The sequence below is a fragment of the Ictidomys tridecemlineatus genome, chromosome Y (assembly GCF_052094955.1).
Source record: "Ictidomys tridecemlineatus isolate mIctTri1 chromosome Y, mIctTri1.hap1, whole genome shotgun sequence".
Lineage (NCBI taxonomy): Eukaryota > Metazoa > Chordata > Mammalia > Rodentia > Sciuridae > Ictidomys > Ictidomys tridecemlineatus.
Window position 1 is genome coordinate 23,717,934 of NC_135494.1, and position 17,729 is coordinate 23,735,662.

Consider the following 17,729-nt stretch of genomic DNA (forward strand, 5'->3'; position numbering starts at 1 on the left):
AGGCAGAATTCAAGCTCCTGGCCTCAACAAACTTTTAATCTGAGAAAATTAAATACTTACAAAAAGATCCATGGCAGCTGAAAATTGCACATGATTATATTCCAGAATCATTTAACTTGCTGCTCTACTGCTGGATGAAATGGTAGATTATATACCTCCCCTACCACTTTCTAACTTAGTCCGCTTTTTCCCTCATTCCATTACTTCTAATCTGCTCAATAAGAGGGAACATTTGTGAATATATCAGGTTCTGGCTATTTCTTAATATAATGCATCTGAAAAGCAGGTCATTCCATTAGAGATATTCTGTGGGAAGAGCAAAACCTTCACCCTCCTCTTCCAATGTTAGATCATCCCTCTGTACCTCTTCTTCAGTCCTTCCTGAGAGTGGAGCTGGTAATCCATCCGTGAGAGCCCAAAACATCCCTGTACATTCTCACAGTGGTACAAGCCCCCACTTCTGAAATGCAGAAACATGAGGCATAATCTCGCTTCCACAGGCACCTTCAACCCCAGAGTCAGATTCATTTAAGCAGAGATAGATTAAAGCAGTTATGAGAGATTCTGTTGGCTCCCTTAATGAGTCCAACTTCATTTTCCCAAGATTAATAAAAGGGAAAGAATTTTACCATGGTGCTGCTGTGCCCTCCAGCTCTGATATGCCAACTGGGAGCCACCTTCCCCTCTGGGAGATCGCTATCACCTCTGTAATCATTGCCCTGGCTGCTTCAAAGCCACGGCCCAAGGCATGCCTCCGGGCACCCGGAGGAAGGCTTCTCTGTCACTCTCAGTAGAGACAGAGTGGGAAAGGCCTTCCGGATGATTTCTCTCTTATATCACCATGGCTACTCCCCCTTATTCCTCAGAGCCACAGGTGCCTCGAGGAACCAGTTGACCTTGCCCTCCTCCAGCAGATACCAAAAACAAGGTCAGCCCTAGGCCAGCTAGCCTCCACGTACTCTGCTCTCTGGGTCTGTGATTACACTGCCAAGGGCCAATGCTGGACTCACCCTGGGCTGAAAGATGTGAACCTACTTGGGACCAATGTATTGTAAGTAGAGAGGAGAGGGGTGGGATCAAAGGTGTGTCCTCCCAGCCTTGTCCAGATAGATAGGACAGACACCTGGTCATGCTTATCAGCAGCCATGGAAGTCCTTATTTCACAAATCCCCTCACCACAGATGCCAGTCAGATATTGACAGAGCCAAAGGAACATCCAACTTATTGGTCATCTACACCATCAAGTTTCTTTACTGAGTATCCACCCCTTCTGAGCAAGAACTCTTGATTGATTTAGTTCTCCTTCTCACTTTCTAGACTGTGTCTTGCCCTGAGAAACTCACAGTCACAGAGAAGGAATATCACCCTTCAAGGGGGAGAGGTGGAGCATCTGTGACCCAGGCAGGGGCAGCCGAGGTTTTCTAGCCCAGTGATCTTTTCACAGCATCCCTCTGCTTTTGTTCAATCCACAGCATAGAAAACCCATAGTTAAAGGCAGAGCCCAAACTAACCACATATGTTTGAATCCTCTTCCTGACCCGGTCCTAGTGATCGAACTCAGGGATCCATGCATGCTAGGCAAGTGCTATTCCACTGAGGTACCTCCCCACCCCTTGTTTCCTTTTGTATGCTACCTCCCCATTCTTGTCCTTATTCCTTTTTATATGAATTGACCTGTGTCCTGTTAATGTCCAATGAACCAGTGAAGATAAAATAGATACATGTCAATATTATGGTAAAAAGAAAAGAATTTTTTTTTTTAGAAAAAAAAAGTGCCAGTCTGTTGAATGAAGGGGGGGGGGAAATCACTGCTATTTCCAATAAATCCTTGTGTCTTTTATACCTTCAGCATATTTGGTTGTTACTTTTACAGAGAAAGAGAACATAATGCCTCGTCTTTATCATCTGGTTTTGTTATAGAAACTTGACTTTAAGGAAACCCTAGGAAGAAAGTTGATGATTTGAGATTGGAATTTGTAGTGACTCTTCCAGCGTCCTGCTGTCTTCTCTACCTGCCCCCATTTCATGTGAAGATCCATAAACTCTGGCTCCAGGGACAGAGCACATGACTTAGGCTAGACAGGTCAGCACGGTCCATCCACTCAGCCACAGTGATTCATTACCTGATGGGTCACATGACCCTCAGGGGGCCCAATCAAAATAACTCTCAGAACTTTTGTTGACATAGCTGGCTCAAGGACTCTTGTCTCCTACTCCAGAAATAGAAAGTTTAAAATTCCTCCAGACATTTTGCTACCATATGGAAAACCAGCTGGAGGGTGAAGTCAAAGCTCAGAGAATTGCAAAGCCATGAAGTTAGGGCCCTCATGACATCAAGAACCACTAGATGAAGCAGATGTTCCCTATGCCTAGACTTTTTAGTTACATGAATTATTCAATTTTCTTTATTACGGAAGCTTATGTATTGCTTTCAAATAGAGCCTTGCTGATAAACTGATGTTACATGAAATTCATGTAAATTATGCTTGTTTTTAATAGATCAAAGTTGCGATTCATCTTTGTGTTTACTTCCTAGGCAATATGCTAAGACACAAAGCGGATGGTGACTGTGCTCATGTGTTTGTCTACGTGTGTGTATTTCCCCAGATGATCAACACCAACAATCATCATTATTCCCATCATCACAGTGGATGGGACCATCATATGTAAATCAAACTCAGATGACCAAAGTTTACAGCAACACTTGAAATTTAGTGTCTCAGAAGCATTTCATTTCAGCCCCATAAAAGTTATGGTATGCTGATTAAATACTGACTGGAAGCTGAAAGAGTGCTTACTTGAGGTTTATAGGGATGGAAAGGATGCATTCTGTTGCCACCTAATTTTTTCCCCTAAATATTGCTGTCCAAGACAGCCAAATATATTCATTCCATGTTTTTAAGGGGAGGGGATGTAGGTACTCTTTATTTTTTATAATAGTATTTTCTACCAATAATAAAATATAAGGAAAAGAAAATGATGATAAAAGAAACCATATTCCTTTTCCAAAGAAAAACATTTATTGTCTTCAGATTCTTTATCTCTGTTTTTGAGGGGAGAGAGAGAATTCATTCCCTCTAGTAAACATTTTTCACATGGAATATCTGAACTTTTCCCTTTGTAATTCCCACGCAGAACTTTGAATGTCCTGTATTAGCTTCTCCTCTGTCCTTTATTCTCTGAGAAGACAAAGAATAAGAGCCACCCATGTGGAGTAGTTGATTATACTGTAAAGAGTTGATTTTTTTTATCTTTACATGCAATGTTGCTCCAGAACTGAACCCTGGGTTTTACTATCTATCTATAATCAACAAGTCCATCCTTTGGTGGTTTTTTTTTCTTATTGCCAACATTTTATTATGAACATTTGTGAACATATAGAAATGTTGAAAAAATTGTGTAGCCTACGCTTACCTAATCTACCATCCAGATTCTACGATTAATCATTTGCTCTACATTTATCTGCCCCACTATCCATTCACCAATTTGTCTTATTTTGGGGGCATTTCATGGTAAGTCTCAGCCATCAGTATCCTTTACTCCTAAACACTTTATCCATGCTTATCATTAACTAGAGTTCAAGGTTTATTTATAGGACTTTATTCTGAGTCAAATTTACATAAAGCGGATTGCATGAATTTTAAGTGTACTGTACCATGATTTTTAACAAAGGCACATGCCAGTAAGAGGAAAATCCCGTCAAGATATTGAACAGTATCACAGTAATTTCTTTCTAACATGAACTATGAGTCGTGCTATTTCTCTGTGCCATTCATTTATCCAACACATATCTTCAGAGCTCCTCTCTGGTTCTGTTATTGTGCTAGGTATTTGGAGATAGTGAGGTAAATAAGACATAGCCCTCAACGGGAGCTGACAGTTCAAAGAAAGAGATGCCTATATTTTAATTAGTTAATTAATTAAGCTAAGTAGTCATAGTTGCTGTGGAAATCGGCTCACACAGAGAAGGGGGTTAGCCTATACACCTGCGGTGGGGGCAAGAAGGGCTTGAGAAAGATGGAGAGAGGGCTCAATACGGAGGCTCGGGTGGAAGAAAGACCAACATCTTTGGCTTCAATGTTAAATTATGGAAAATTCTAGTCCATAATTCTAGTCCAGGCTGACAGACCCCAAAGGCCATGGGTTTCCATGCTGTCAAAACCAGGAAGGCACCCTGGAGACAGCCCAGCCACCAGCACCTCCTCCACCCAGCCCCAGAGAGCCTGGTGGACTAAGCAGAAATCTGAGCTGAGAAACCCTAGATTTTAGAATATTCATTTAAGAATACAGTAAGTTGCATTACAATCACCTAAAAAGGATTATGGAATAACCTGTTTTAAAAGAATTGTGAAAGGTCTTGCCAGGCTCTGATTGAGACACATCTTGTGGCTGTAATAGTTCACTTCTGGTTACACTGAGAGAAAAGTGATCCTACAAGCATAGGTCCATGTGTGCCCACATGATAGAGGCATGCCCAACTGCACATGTGTTCACACGTCTGCTGCAATCAACACTGGGTCCTCTAGTGTGCTAATGTCCCCAAGGTAAGACATGCGAAATGATCCAGGTAACGTGTCAAGTTCTCTTTCAATAGACTAGGAAATGATTGTGCTGTTGTATTGCATGGACCGCTCAGTCAATAGCTATAAAATGTAGATCCTGAGAGGTTAAAACAAAAAACTTGGCCATGGGCTCTCTGTTGATAGGAATACCTCCTAAACTCCCAATGGCTTTGGTAGGTGATAAAGGTTGAAAATGCAGCTCACATGGTAAATGGCCACAGCAAAAAAAAAAAAAACTAGAGTGGAGGAGAGGATAAGGAAGGGAAGAGAGAGGCTTAGTGAAGAACAAAGAGAAGGAATTATTCCAGGAGAAGATCTCAGGTCTTTGTTTTTTTCTTGGCCTTGTTACAGAGCTACAGCTTTGTTATTTTATTTAATTTTTCTTAATCAGTTGGAACTATCTTGCTGTAACTGCTAAGCAGAGACCAAAAAGGGTAAAAATGATAATTTTTAGGATTTAATATCCTGTGCAAGGAAATTTTCCTCTTTCTCTCTGTTTCTCTCCCCACCCCCCACCTCCACCCCTCTTCTCCCCATTCTCCCTGTCTTAATTTGGAGATGCTCACCAAGCCCTGACCAGAGGAATAAGTTCCAGTCTTATCAAGCAAACATCCTAACATTCCCCTATCTATTAGTAGCTCTCCAAGTATTTAGTTAAAAACTAACTTTTTAATTGGTTTACACATGTTTATTGGCCCACGTACAGGACTGGACCCTTGCCCAGCACCAAGCTTTGCACAGGATACAGGACAAACTCATATGTGTTATTGTTATTCCCTCTTAGACGTTGGGTGGGGCCCTAGTTTCATACCTTGTTAATATGTCACTCTCATTAGTTAGGAGAACTATCAGATGTTGGTGCTGGTTCTATGGCTGAAGGACTTGAACTTTCTAGGACCTGCCATGGCTGGAGGATCACCAGAAAAATTCTTGTTTGCCCCAGGTTGTCTGCACATCTGCTGCCAGACAACTAGAACCAAAATTCAGATCAGACCATAATGTTCCCACAGTGATTAGCACAGGAAATGAAAGCAAAAGGCAGATGTTGTGATTAATCCAAACCAAGCTCCAAAGAGACCTTCTGTAGGTTTCCAGTCCCCAAACGCAGGGCCTAGGCCTGAGTTTCCCCCATCATCCACACCAACGGAACACTTAGCATACAGAAGTACAGTGAGAACTGGACCAGGGTAAGTAAGTCCCATTTTCTCTGATACTTTAGGCACTTCTTACAGATAATAAGATGGGTCACTTAAAGAGTAATATGCACTGTCACAAATGCTTCCAGAACCAGCTATAGAAATTTTTAAAAACAGTTACACCCTCAATTTCTCCAGACAATCCTCCATTATAGAGGATTGCAGGCAGCAGTAAACAAAATCTGTCTGAGAGTGGAGGTCACAAATAAATCCCACACCACACTACCTCCAGCACACTCGAAGATGCAAGATGGATGCAAATCTCTCTCACCTGCCTGCTGTGTCTTCAAGGAAGTTGGAAGAGGATGTTCCATTTTGCTGGTCCCCCAAGTATTCTGAAAAGAGGACCACTACAAACCCTACACCGACGTCTAACATCTGCTGAAATTACTAAAAACCACTCTACTTTCTGAGCCTGGGTCTAACCCCACCTTGTACTTGAAGCAAGCAAGCAATAGTGCATTAGAACCAGCTCAAATGAGTTGGTGATGGTCTACTATGTGCCCCTATTCCCAAGTCCTTTAAATTAGCCAGTGGGAATCTTTACACCATGGAAATTGGTGTACACTACAATTCAGGGTTTTTTTCTTTCTTCCTAGAGAACAGGTTCTTCAACATTTACCAGCACATCCCTGTTTTAGAGTGATGAGATATAAACTCTTGAACATCCTGAGACAATGTTCTCATCAGTATGCAAACATATTATGCTGCTATGAAAACTAGGAACATGTCAGATGGATTCATATGCTGCCTTTGGGAGCCCAAACCTTTCAATTGCCTTGCTTTAAGCATTACAGCTGTCATCTGGAATTTTTCATTTACCAATAGAACCTTTAATCTACCTATAAAATATGATTCACATAATGAATCCAGGTATTTCACCCAGTGCTAAAATCCAAAATCAATTAGCCTTTTTGTTTATTTCACATGGGAGTTAGACTAAAAGCTAAATGAACATGCAAAAAAAAAAGGAGCCAGGCATTGGTCAAAATGTCTGAGTGATGTACTAATTAAATTGTATAACAACACTGCTATCTTTATACATACACTTTATTACAGGTTGGGGAATCAGCCTAGGCCTTCCAAGTCAGCCTCCAAGAGAGCACTTCCTTAAAACCGAAGGAATGGTGCAATAGTTTGTAAGCAAATTGAGTTGCCTATTCAGAAACAGATGAGGCACTGGATGAGATTGAAAATGCTGGGTTAATTTTCTCTTCTCTTTTCTACAATATCTTAATTGGGGAAAAATTGTTTCAAAGTCAAATTATTCATGTAGTCACTAAAAAAAAGTGTGGTAAAACTTGGGTAGATGCTAAGAACAATATAAAATTAATAAGACACAGTCCAGTGCCTCTAAAAGTCCTCAGAGAGCCCTAGCCTGGAAGAAAAGTAAATGATGGCAAGAAAGATGCTCCTAAGTAGGACCCAGTATTCACAGGTTCTTCATGGGTCCACGGAGCGGGAGGGCGGCAGAAGGCTCCCCAGAGTGAAATGCAATTAAGATTATCTTTTTTCTTTCCTCCTGTTCCATAGGTTTCCATGAGGAGTTAATGAGAATATGTACTATTGAAGTATCTTGCTTCCAAAACTCCAACTTTTAGCCACAAGGAAAATCTAGAATAAGTAGTAATAGCAATGCAATTACCATGCATCAAGGTTTTCCAGATACCAGGCACTGCTCCAGGGAGCTTCATCTGTCCTGCTCCATTTAATCCTCCCACCACCACCAGGATGAGTGCAGATGGGCAGTGAAGCCTCCCAGTGAGTTGGGGTTTGAATCCAGGGGTCCAGAGCTCCCAAACACACATCATCTCTTGGAATAATACAACCCAGTACAATTACGTCATCCCACATCTCACCCTACTCATATAGTATCATCTCTGACTATTCATTTTCTTTAGGGAGAGTGTTACTCCATGAAGAGGTAGGGCACATAGATGAAATATAAAGTGAGGTTTGAAGTCAATCCTGGGTTCTCCTCCTGGTCACATCACTGACTGGGCGTTGACGCACACTGGGCCACGAGATAAGTTGCCTCTACAGCTGCCACCATTGCCGTTGCAAGTCATGAAATCCAAGCTTCTTGAACCAGTTGCAGCTTCCCTGATCTTCAGATTGGTCTGATCTCCTAACCTATGGGGATAAGTGCATGGAGTACTGCATACAGGGCATCTGAATGGCAGGCCACTCCCCTTGTGCTAGGCGTGTGAACGGAAGGCCACTCACCTCCTAGGCACAGCCCTGGGCATGAGGCCACATGTTGCAGTCCCTGCACTTACTCCACAGCCCACTCCTTGAACGGTCACTGCAAGGGCAGCTGGCCAGAAATTGTATTGGTGGCTGCCTGTAATCTGCTTAGCTACTGCCTGAGTATATACACATGGTAACTGCACAATAAAATCAGACCCACTTCCTGCTTGGTCTCTGGAGGTCTTGATTAGACACTCCCGCAACCACACTCTCCTCTACCCTGTTCTGTGGATCTCCTAGCTGGATAAGAGAGAGCCCACGCACCCATACAGGCTGCTTCTTCTTCCAAGAGAGTCCCTTCCCTAAAACCACTCCACCCCAGCTCCCATCCAACCTTAGCTCCTCAGCCTCGAAGCCCTTGCCTCCAGGAAGCTCTTCCTGACCCCTCATCACTGAGTGAGCTCCCTGCTAGTCTTCCTAAGGGGCTTCCCTCATCCCCAGGGTACACTCGCCACTTATCACACACTAAATATAACTCCCACCTCCTGGACCTATAATACTAATCAGGGAACCTCCACATCAGCGAGGCAATTTCCTTAAATATATGCCTTCACACACTGACCCCTAGAGACTCTAATTCAGGTCTTGATGATAACCCAGAACACTGCCTCTTTATAAAGACTCCCAGGGAATTCTGATAGGCATCCTTGATTCATGCCTACCTGACGGTAAATTATGCTAGATTATATACTTTAAAATGCTGGAAATGTATATTCCCAGAGCCAACCACATGCCTAATGAGTAGTTTAAGATTCTGTTACCTATTTGTTAGCTGGTCTCATTCATGAGTGAAGTTAGTTAACCTCAGATATCTTCAATATTTTTCATCCATAAAATGGTATTATAACATTCCACATGAATGCTTTTTGTGACCTACTTATGAAAAATAAAAATTAAACAGTTGTAATCAAGGAATTCCTCATCCTGACATTGAAGAACTTCCCCATTATCTGTCATAATGAAACCTCTCAGCATTGAGATTCTTATATAAAGTATGCTTCAAAAAGAAGAGATGATCCATGTGATCTTTTCATACTCTGTTACCTCTCAAGAAAATATAATGGAGTTGTTTCAGTTAAGTCCCTCAATTGACTCCACACCTCTTTAACATGAAATGCACCTGGAAGATTTCATTTCAAGTCCATGAGAATATATAATCCTCTGTCTTTGTCCTTGCCATCTGGCCACCCACTTTGCCATGACTAAGCAGCCACTCACTGAAGGAGAGGTCCTATCTACTCAGAGGTCTTACCCAGTTTCAGCACAGCTTCTCTAAATTAGCCCAATGTCACACACCACTTTAGGGGTGCCCAACCTTCAGCTATTCACCCAGAGGAAAAAGAGCCAGCACATTCCCACACTGAATTCCTTGAGAGGAAATAGGACCAGCCTGAGAAATAGAAGTTTTCACTCTCCCAGGAGCTCCCTGACCAGCCTGGTCCAGCTGCTCCTGCAGCCCCCTCCCTGCTGGGCTGACATGTGGCAGGCTAAAACCTCTGGGCAGCCAACCTGCGGTGGCCTGGTATTCATTGGGCTCTCACACATTCTCCTACAGAAAACTAGGAGGAAGTCTGGAAGGAAAATCAAGGCTAAGTCTCCATTCTTTTCCAGAAATTGTCCTAGCTGCTGACAGGATGGAAAAAAGGCAAATCCTGCAAAAGAAAAAGAAAGTCATGCATTGCTCTGGGCAGCCACACAGGCCCTGAGAACCAGGGTAATGCTGGAAGCTTAGGAAAGATGTAGGGATCACTGATCAAGCAGCCTGTGACACAAAAGTAAGATCTTGTTATCTTCATCTGACATTGATTCTGAATGCCTACCCATAAATTCTGGGGTACCTGCCCACGAATTCTAGAGTACCCTTCCACAAATTCTAGGCTACCCTAAGCCCCAAGTGTTTTCAGAGCTCCTGAAGGAGAGCCCACATTTTCCCTAGATCTGTCTCCATGACTGTCCTTTGCCTCTGGAATGTAACATTACTTTAAACCATTGACTTTCTTCAATTCTGAAAGTTCCTCACAACATCTGCATGGTAACTCTTCCAATCTGTTTTCTGGGGGTAGATGGGTATGATCTCTTTATGGAACAAAGAGACCACTGACCTAACTGTGGTGGAGACAGTTTCATTGAACTGTGGAAAACAAGAATTGAACAGAAGAGGTCAGCTAGAAACTAGAAAAAGAGAGAGAGGAGTGATTTTTCACCTGGGGGCAACAGGCCCCTAGAACAGGGTATATCAAACTTCAATGTGCTCATGAGGCATCTCTCCAAAATGAAGATTCTGATGGAGTAGGTCTAGGTTAGGACCTCAGATTTTGCATTGCTGAGAAAAAAAAAAAAACAGGTCTGCTAATGTTGCTGACTCACCCTTGGAGACTCAAATCCCTGAGAGAGTCCACAAAAGGCTTCCAAGCTCTGTAAACTCCTTAAAATCATTCACAAACTGTAGTCTGTGCACATGTTCATGTTTCTACAGAGAGAGACCATAGTTTTCAATAGATTCCCATAAGAAATTGATTATGTGCTAAATTGTAGCCTCTGTTAAAAAAAAAAAAAAAAGATGTTCAGAAATCCTAATGCCTGGTATCTCTAAATGGGAACTTACTTGGAAGTAAGATCAAGTTAGAATGAGGCCATTAGGGTTGATCCTAATGTAATAGGACTGACATCTTTAGATTAAAAATAAAGAAAATTTGGACAAAGACCCACAGAAAATGCCATCTGACAACAGATGCAGAGACCAATGTGGCTGCAAGCCAAGGAACACCACTTCTGGAGACTGCTGGCAAATCATCAGAAGCTAGAAAGAAGCAAGAATTCCACCTCAAAGTGTCAGAGGGAGTAGGTTCTGCCAACACCTTAATATCAGACCTCCAGCCTTCAGAAAGTGAGATAGTAATTCTTGTTGTTTTTAAGCCATCCAGTTTGAGGTACTTTGGGACAGCCCTGAGAAACTAAAGCAGGGTTAATACACACACACACACACACACACACACACACACACACACACACACACACACACCATTTGCACACACAGACACACACACTTAAGAACTATCATAAGTGCACAAGAAGCCATTGATGAGTTTGAGACTGAGGCTGCATTCCTCACCGACCAATAGCAAGTGCTATGCCTTCCACTTGAAATCCTCCCTGTCTTGAACCATAAAAATGGCTTCTCTCCCAATCATTTCCCTTTTTTCTGAATTCTGCAGTTTGTGCTTTCCCTTCAGCCTGTAGAAAGATACCCATTCTTTCTGGACGTTCTGAACCTAAATAAAGCGTGCTGTTTTTCTCTCAGCACAGCAGATGGAGTCATGGAGGATAATATATTTTCTTCCTCCCCTAAGTCACATCTGCCATGCTTTCTGTCTTCATCTTGATTCACCTGATCGGATTCTCCTTCTTTTCTGTCCCTTCTTGGCTACGAGAAGAAAGGCAGTCTTCCTTCTTGGATGAGTAGACTTAAAACTTTGACCTATTTATTTTTTCCCCTCAGGACCAGATGTCCAGGCTCTCTATTTAGGGAACAGAGACTCAGATTAACTTGCTGAGGCCACCTAGGGATGACCCCCTCCTCCAAGGCACTTCCTGTGGCCACTGTTCCCATTACACTTTCCATCTTCTGCTGAAGGAGGAGGCAGAAAGAGAAGAGAACTAACTAGCATTTATTAGGACGCAGGATGGGGCTTCATAGACATTTGTCTCCTTAGCCCTCATACATGGGTTTTTGTATTTACAGTGAAAACTGGTATCATTACACCTCATTGATTCCATCTTCCAAATCAGAACACCAAGCCCCAGAGCTCACAAGGAACAAAACCGAGTCTAATCCAGCTCTGCATCTGAAGCCCAGGCTCTCCCTGCTACTCCGGGCCGCCTGCCTGGGGCTGAGCTAACCAGTTAAGTCAGGGAAATAAAAGCAGTCGGGCTCAATTTTGCTGTTCCAAATGTTGTCTTTAAGACAAATATTTTGGTGTCATGTAAACACAAGCACCATCTGTCTGTGGATGTGCTATGTGTTGATCCACTCTCTCTATCTGATGCAAAAATAACCACCAGCAGCTAGTCGGCAGACAAAACAACCAAGACAGCACTCTCCACTGGTTGTTATGGACACAGTTACAGCTTTAGCTTCTCCACAATAATCCCCAACTCTGAATTTGCAACACCCCAGGATATTTCCAGTTTACTGTAAGGGATTTTGAAAGATTCTTAAACATTCTCAAAAAACAAATTAGTGTCCATGTACTTTAAGAAATAAAGAGTCTCTGTGCCAGACCTCAGCATCAGGGAGAGGGCTGTTTTGTGAAGCTCAGCAATCGTGAGAGGCCACTTGAAGGAGCATGGAGACGAGGGCGGTTCTTCTTTCTTCACAATAAGTGACCCTTCCCCTCAAGAAACATATGAATCTCATTTTTGTCTGTCTTGATGTCAATAGACAATGCATGAAGGGGAAAAAATAAAAAAAAAAAACATGACCCCAAAAGGCTACAAAGATTTCCAAGTGAAAGGTTAAAAGATACAGAACTAATTTTGTTTGGACAAAGAAGACCTACAAAGCAAGAGACTCCTATTCAAGAGTGACACATAAGCACACTATATCCCTACTCTGCCTCCCACGCCTGGATTGGACTGATCACAGCACTCTTTAGCAATAAGCCAGAATTGAGCCTCAGAATCCTTCTCAACACAACTGTCTAGGGAAACACATGAAATCTATTGGCCATATCCCCAACACTGCAGTAGGCTGCCCATGAGATACACTATTGCACCATAAAGGGAAAAGAAGATGGCAGAGTACATACCCAAAACTATTTCTCTGCTTCTTTTTTGCACCTTGCCTTTAAACCTCTAACTTTCCTCCTCACCATTTCTAGGCACACGTATACTTTTCCAAGTGTTTTAAATTCGAGTTCATTTTTATCACTTGGCATTCACCTACCCTCCCTCCCTCCGATACCTATATGACAGCTAAAGAGCCATTTATAAGAAATTACCTCAGCCTAGGGTCTGAATTCCCCACTCTGAATCCACCACTCTCAACAGTTCAACTTCAAGTGAGTTCACTTAAATCTCCCATCTATTTCCTCTCTTTAAAAAAGAAAGAAAGAGAGAGAGAGAGAGAGAGAGAGAGAGAGAGAATACTTCCTCACATGGCTTTAATTAATACCAAATGAAATAAATGACATAAAAGACCTCATACAGTATGCAGGAGGCAATGGATATTCAGCAAATGTTAGCTTACTCTGAGGAAACAGTGGGTCTAGATATTGTAAGACAGATTCTCATACAGAGACCTGAGTTTCCAGGATATCTATCTCCCTCTTCAACATTTTATCCTTCTTGGTCCCCTTTTCCGATTGCCTCCAAGAATTCCATGCCAAAACATGGCTCTTCCCCTTCTGTTGTGTTCGGTCAAGTGGATCTCAGACCCACCAATGTGTCAGAAATAGTTGGAGAGCTTTAAAACTGCTGGCCCCACCCAAAATGACTGGCTTAGCAGTTTTGGAAGGGGCTTGAGAAGTGGTATTTCTAAGATGCTCCTGGGTAAAATCTAGGAGATTTGGGTCTCTATGGGAATTTATCCTGAACTATCTAGACCTACTGTTTCCTTAGATTATGCTAACATTTGCCAAATAGCCACTGAATTCTGCTCCTGCTGCTAGTTGGGGACCACGCTTTGAGAATCATTGTGTAGACTTCTCCCCTGGTCTACTTTTGGTTTATCAGCTGATCAGAAAAGAGCATCTATACCTATTTAGTTATCCAAAAGATGATTGACATCACCCAAAGATCACTTCTGCTATCAAAGTGAACTATGGTTTTCACTTTCAACCATTTCCCCCCCTCCATTAGCATGAAAGTCAATTTAAGAGATTAGTGTCCACCAATCACTAGGTGAATACCCTTGGGCTGTAGTAGGGAAACTCTCAGAGCCCAACTTTCCCACATGTTACACTACAGATAATCATGCTTTCTCCTTAGGACCGTATGAGTACAAATGAAGATTATGCATAAAATGCTCCATAAATTTAAGTTATTTACTATTTGTTCCACAAACCTTGACCAAGCCCCTGCAGTATTTCAGGCACCCTTCTGGAGAGTGGAATAAGAAATGAAGATGCCTTAGCCCCTTCCCTGAGGAAGTCCTCCAACAAGAAAAGGGAGGGACAGTTTAAATAAAAATGACTTCTTGAAGCCCTCTTATAATTCAAAACTAATTCCTCCTAGAAATAACTGTAAAATGGAGGATGCATTCTACGGGCACATAAATCCCCAAGCACTGTAGAATAATGTGCTCTAATGCTGCTTTATATTTTCTTAGCATTAGCTCTAATATTTTGCTGAGGGCTTGTCTTATATTAATAGTGTGTCCTGGCAGTGGCTGGGGCTTCCTTGGTGTATTTTATCACCTCTAACTTCCACTCCAAAGTCATTGATTTTTCTGGTATGTTTTTCATCACTTGTACAAACATCATCGCCTAATGAATGCTTGGATGACTTTGTTAAATTATAACAACTGAATGTTGAATTAATAGGACAACAGCCACCAAAAATCACTCGCAGAAGTTCAGGTGCCTATAAACAGAGGGATCACCAAAACATGCTGAGACCTACAGAAATCCAGTTTGACAGCTAAAGTGGCGCCGCCATGTGGCAGCAGCAAAAACACATTTCGCAAAGCACTGGGTCCCCTAGTCCCGGGTTGGTATTTTGGTTTTGAATGTTGCTGCTGCTTCTTGGGGATGGGACGGGGGCAGCTGGGAGTTGTTTTACTTTACATTTCATGCTTGAAGGGAAAATCAGTGTTTAACTTGCATTGTTTAAAATATGTCACTCCAATTCCATAAAATGTTTCCCCTGAAATCACAGTGGTCTTATGGGGTGGTGGGAAATGCCCGGAGGGCTGAGTTGAGAGGCTGACCCTGTGTGATGGACATTCCTGCAGCCAGCTGCTCTTTTCCCTCTCGGTGAGCTCTCCTGTGCTCTCTTTTAGTTTTCTTAAGGCGAGCACTCCTCCTGCCCCACCCCTCAAAGGAGCAATAATCCCAGAAATACATTTTCCCCCCCCATGGGCTGTGGTCCTCTTTCTTAGCAACACCCGGTTTCTAATGGTTGACACAGGCCATGCCACAGGAATTGACAGAAATCAGAGAGCAATGTGTTTTCTTTCAAATACTTAAAAGAACTGTAATAAAAGTATTTAAAGTAGTTACCCTTCTTCCAGTTGAACAATTAGTCCTTGTGACTTGCTTTTACAAAGAATGGAATAGTCCCTGGGCAAGGTGGAACATATCTATAATCCCAGAAGCTAGAGAGGTTGAGGTAGGAGGATCACAAGTTCAAGGCCAGCCTCAGCAATTAGCAAGCCCCCAAGCAACATAATGAGATTCTGTCTCAAAATTTAAAAAAATTTAAAAAGGACTGGGAATGTGGCTCAGTGATTAAGCACACCTGAGTTCAATCCCTGGTACCAAAAAAAGAAGAAGAAAAGCAATAATAGTTAAATATATTTTGAATGGAGGTTTAGGATTATTAACCAGAATACTGTCAATTGCTTAATGACTAAAATTAGAATAAATCAAGTGGGACTCAGGAGCTACATTTGGGAGAAGTTAACCAATGCCTTCTCGTTGATGCTTTATATTTTCCTTAGCAATATTTCAAATAGAAGGGAAACACTTCCTACCATTGTTTAATGCAAGCATGTTTCCGTTGTAGGAGAAGGAAGACACTTGCTAAGGGTCCCAACCCTGAGGATGCACCGACCGTGCCCAACACTGGGTGATTTGTGAGATCCAGGACCTGCAGGATTAGCTGATACCCAAATAAGGAGATTCAGCAAGAGTATGGCAGGAAAATTATTGCTTGATTAATCTGTGGCTTGTTCTCATTGTATCTTTCCTCATCCCCCTGCCACCAAAAATGTCAAGTTTTGGGATTCTCTTCTCTCAGAGGTGTTGTGTTGCATGACAGAAAGTGGCAATCGACTGAGAAGACCCTAGTAGCTTTTGTTCTGAAAACCAGAACACGTTGAAAAGATTATGTGAGTCTCCCCCAGGGGACGAGGGAAAAGAAACTGCTGCCCCTGGGGTGGCAAGAGGGAACAGAGCCCCTGTTGGAAGTGGGGTCAGGGACGGGGAGCTCCCATAAGCACAGCCTCCGAAACTCACATCCTTCTCATTAATTTGCTGAGGCTGGGCTCGAACTCATGATTCTCCTGCCTCAGCCTCCTGAGTCACTGGAATCACAGGTGATCACACCACCATGCCCAGCCCAGTCCACTACTTCTAACTTCCAAAATATCTACTTGTTTTTTAATCAACTGATTGAATTATTTTCATGTATTAGACTTTTCAATTTTAAAAATTCTACCTGATTATCTAGGTCATCTTTTAGACTTCCATTTCTTTAAATCTATATTAAACATACCAAATTATTTGAATTGATAATTCAGAAATAAAAGCCACAACTTTTTAAATTGTAGGGTTGTTTAGGAGGATTTAGCATCACAGTTGTTGACTGAATGGTGAAAATAAACTGTAATATGCATGTGAAATATGCTATCACAACCTTATAGGCCCATTGGTCAGACCCAGGGAGGGAGCAGACTCTGAGAGAAGACTTTGGTTTGTCTGATGGCTCTCTGTTCTGAAGGCCTTGAGGACAGAGGCCTCCACAGGGTGCTGGAGTAATGCTCAGAGCCTCAGCCAGGTGCCTGTCACCTATGTCAAGTTTTGGAGTTGACAGAGCTGAATAGGTTGAATAGGATGGAGATGTTTCTCTGCAGCATATTGTCAACTAAGTGGGGCATAGGAGCAACTGAGATATCACCTTCAAGGACCATGAGGGCTTGGGCCATGAGCATCTTGGTAGCAAGAACACTGATGATCAAAGCTCCACCTCTTAGATTCTGAATTGGGCAAGCCCCACCCCCTATGAACTCTGGAAATTTTGCAGAAATGCCTACATATTTAACAACTACCTTCTTGGGAGAAATCACATGTCACTCCTTTTCTAAGGAATCAGGGCCCTTATTAGAAAACCCTGGTATATCAGAAGTGGCAAGACTGAGTAACCCAAGATGAAAGGCCAAAGACAAGCAGCGTTTATAACTAGCAGATGTATCGAGTACTAGAGAGGATCTATCCCTAGAAGAGTCTAAACTAATAATAATTAATTATTGTTATTATTATGAAATAAATTATTTCATAATAAAAGCTTATCATTAACAAATAATTAATTTGAGAGTGTTTGATGGCTACTCACCTCTCAAGAAATCATAGAAGTTCACTAATGTGCAGGTACCATGCAAACTATTAATCACAATAGTATGAAAAAAATATTGTCCCTGCCCTCCAGAAGCTCCCAGTCTGATAGAGTAGTCAGATAAAAATTCAGCAGAACCTAGAACATGCTCATATTTCCATGGGAGCATTTTTAGGAGCAACATGAATAAAAACAGGCCAATAAACTGACTTTGGGAATTCCTGAATTTTATCAACAAACAATACTAGATGTAATATATATTTCCTGCATGTTTTACTTTCAGATGTCTCAGAATTTTCTCAACAACTCTTTCTAATGGATAAAAAATATGGCATATATACACAATGGATTATTATTCAACAATAAAAGAGAATAAAATCATGGCATTTGCAGGTAAATGGATGGAGTTAGAGAAAATAATGCTAAGTGAAGTTAGCCAATCCCCAAA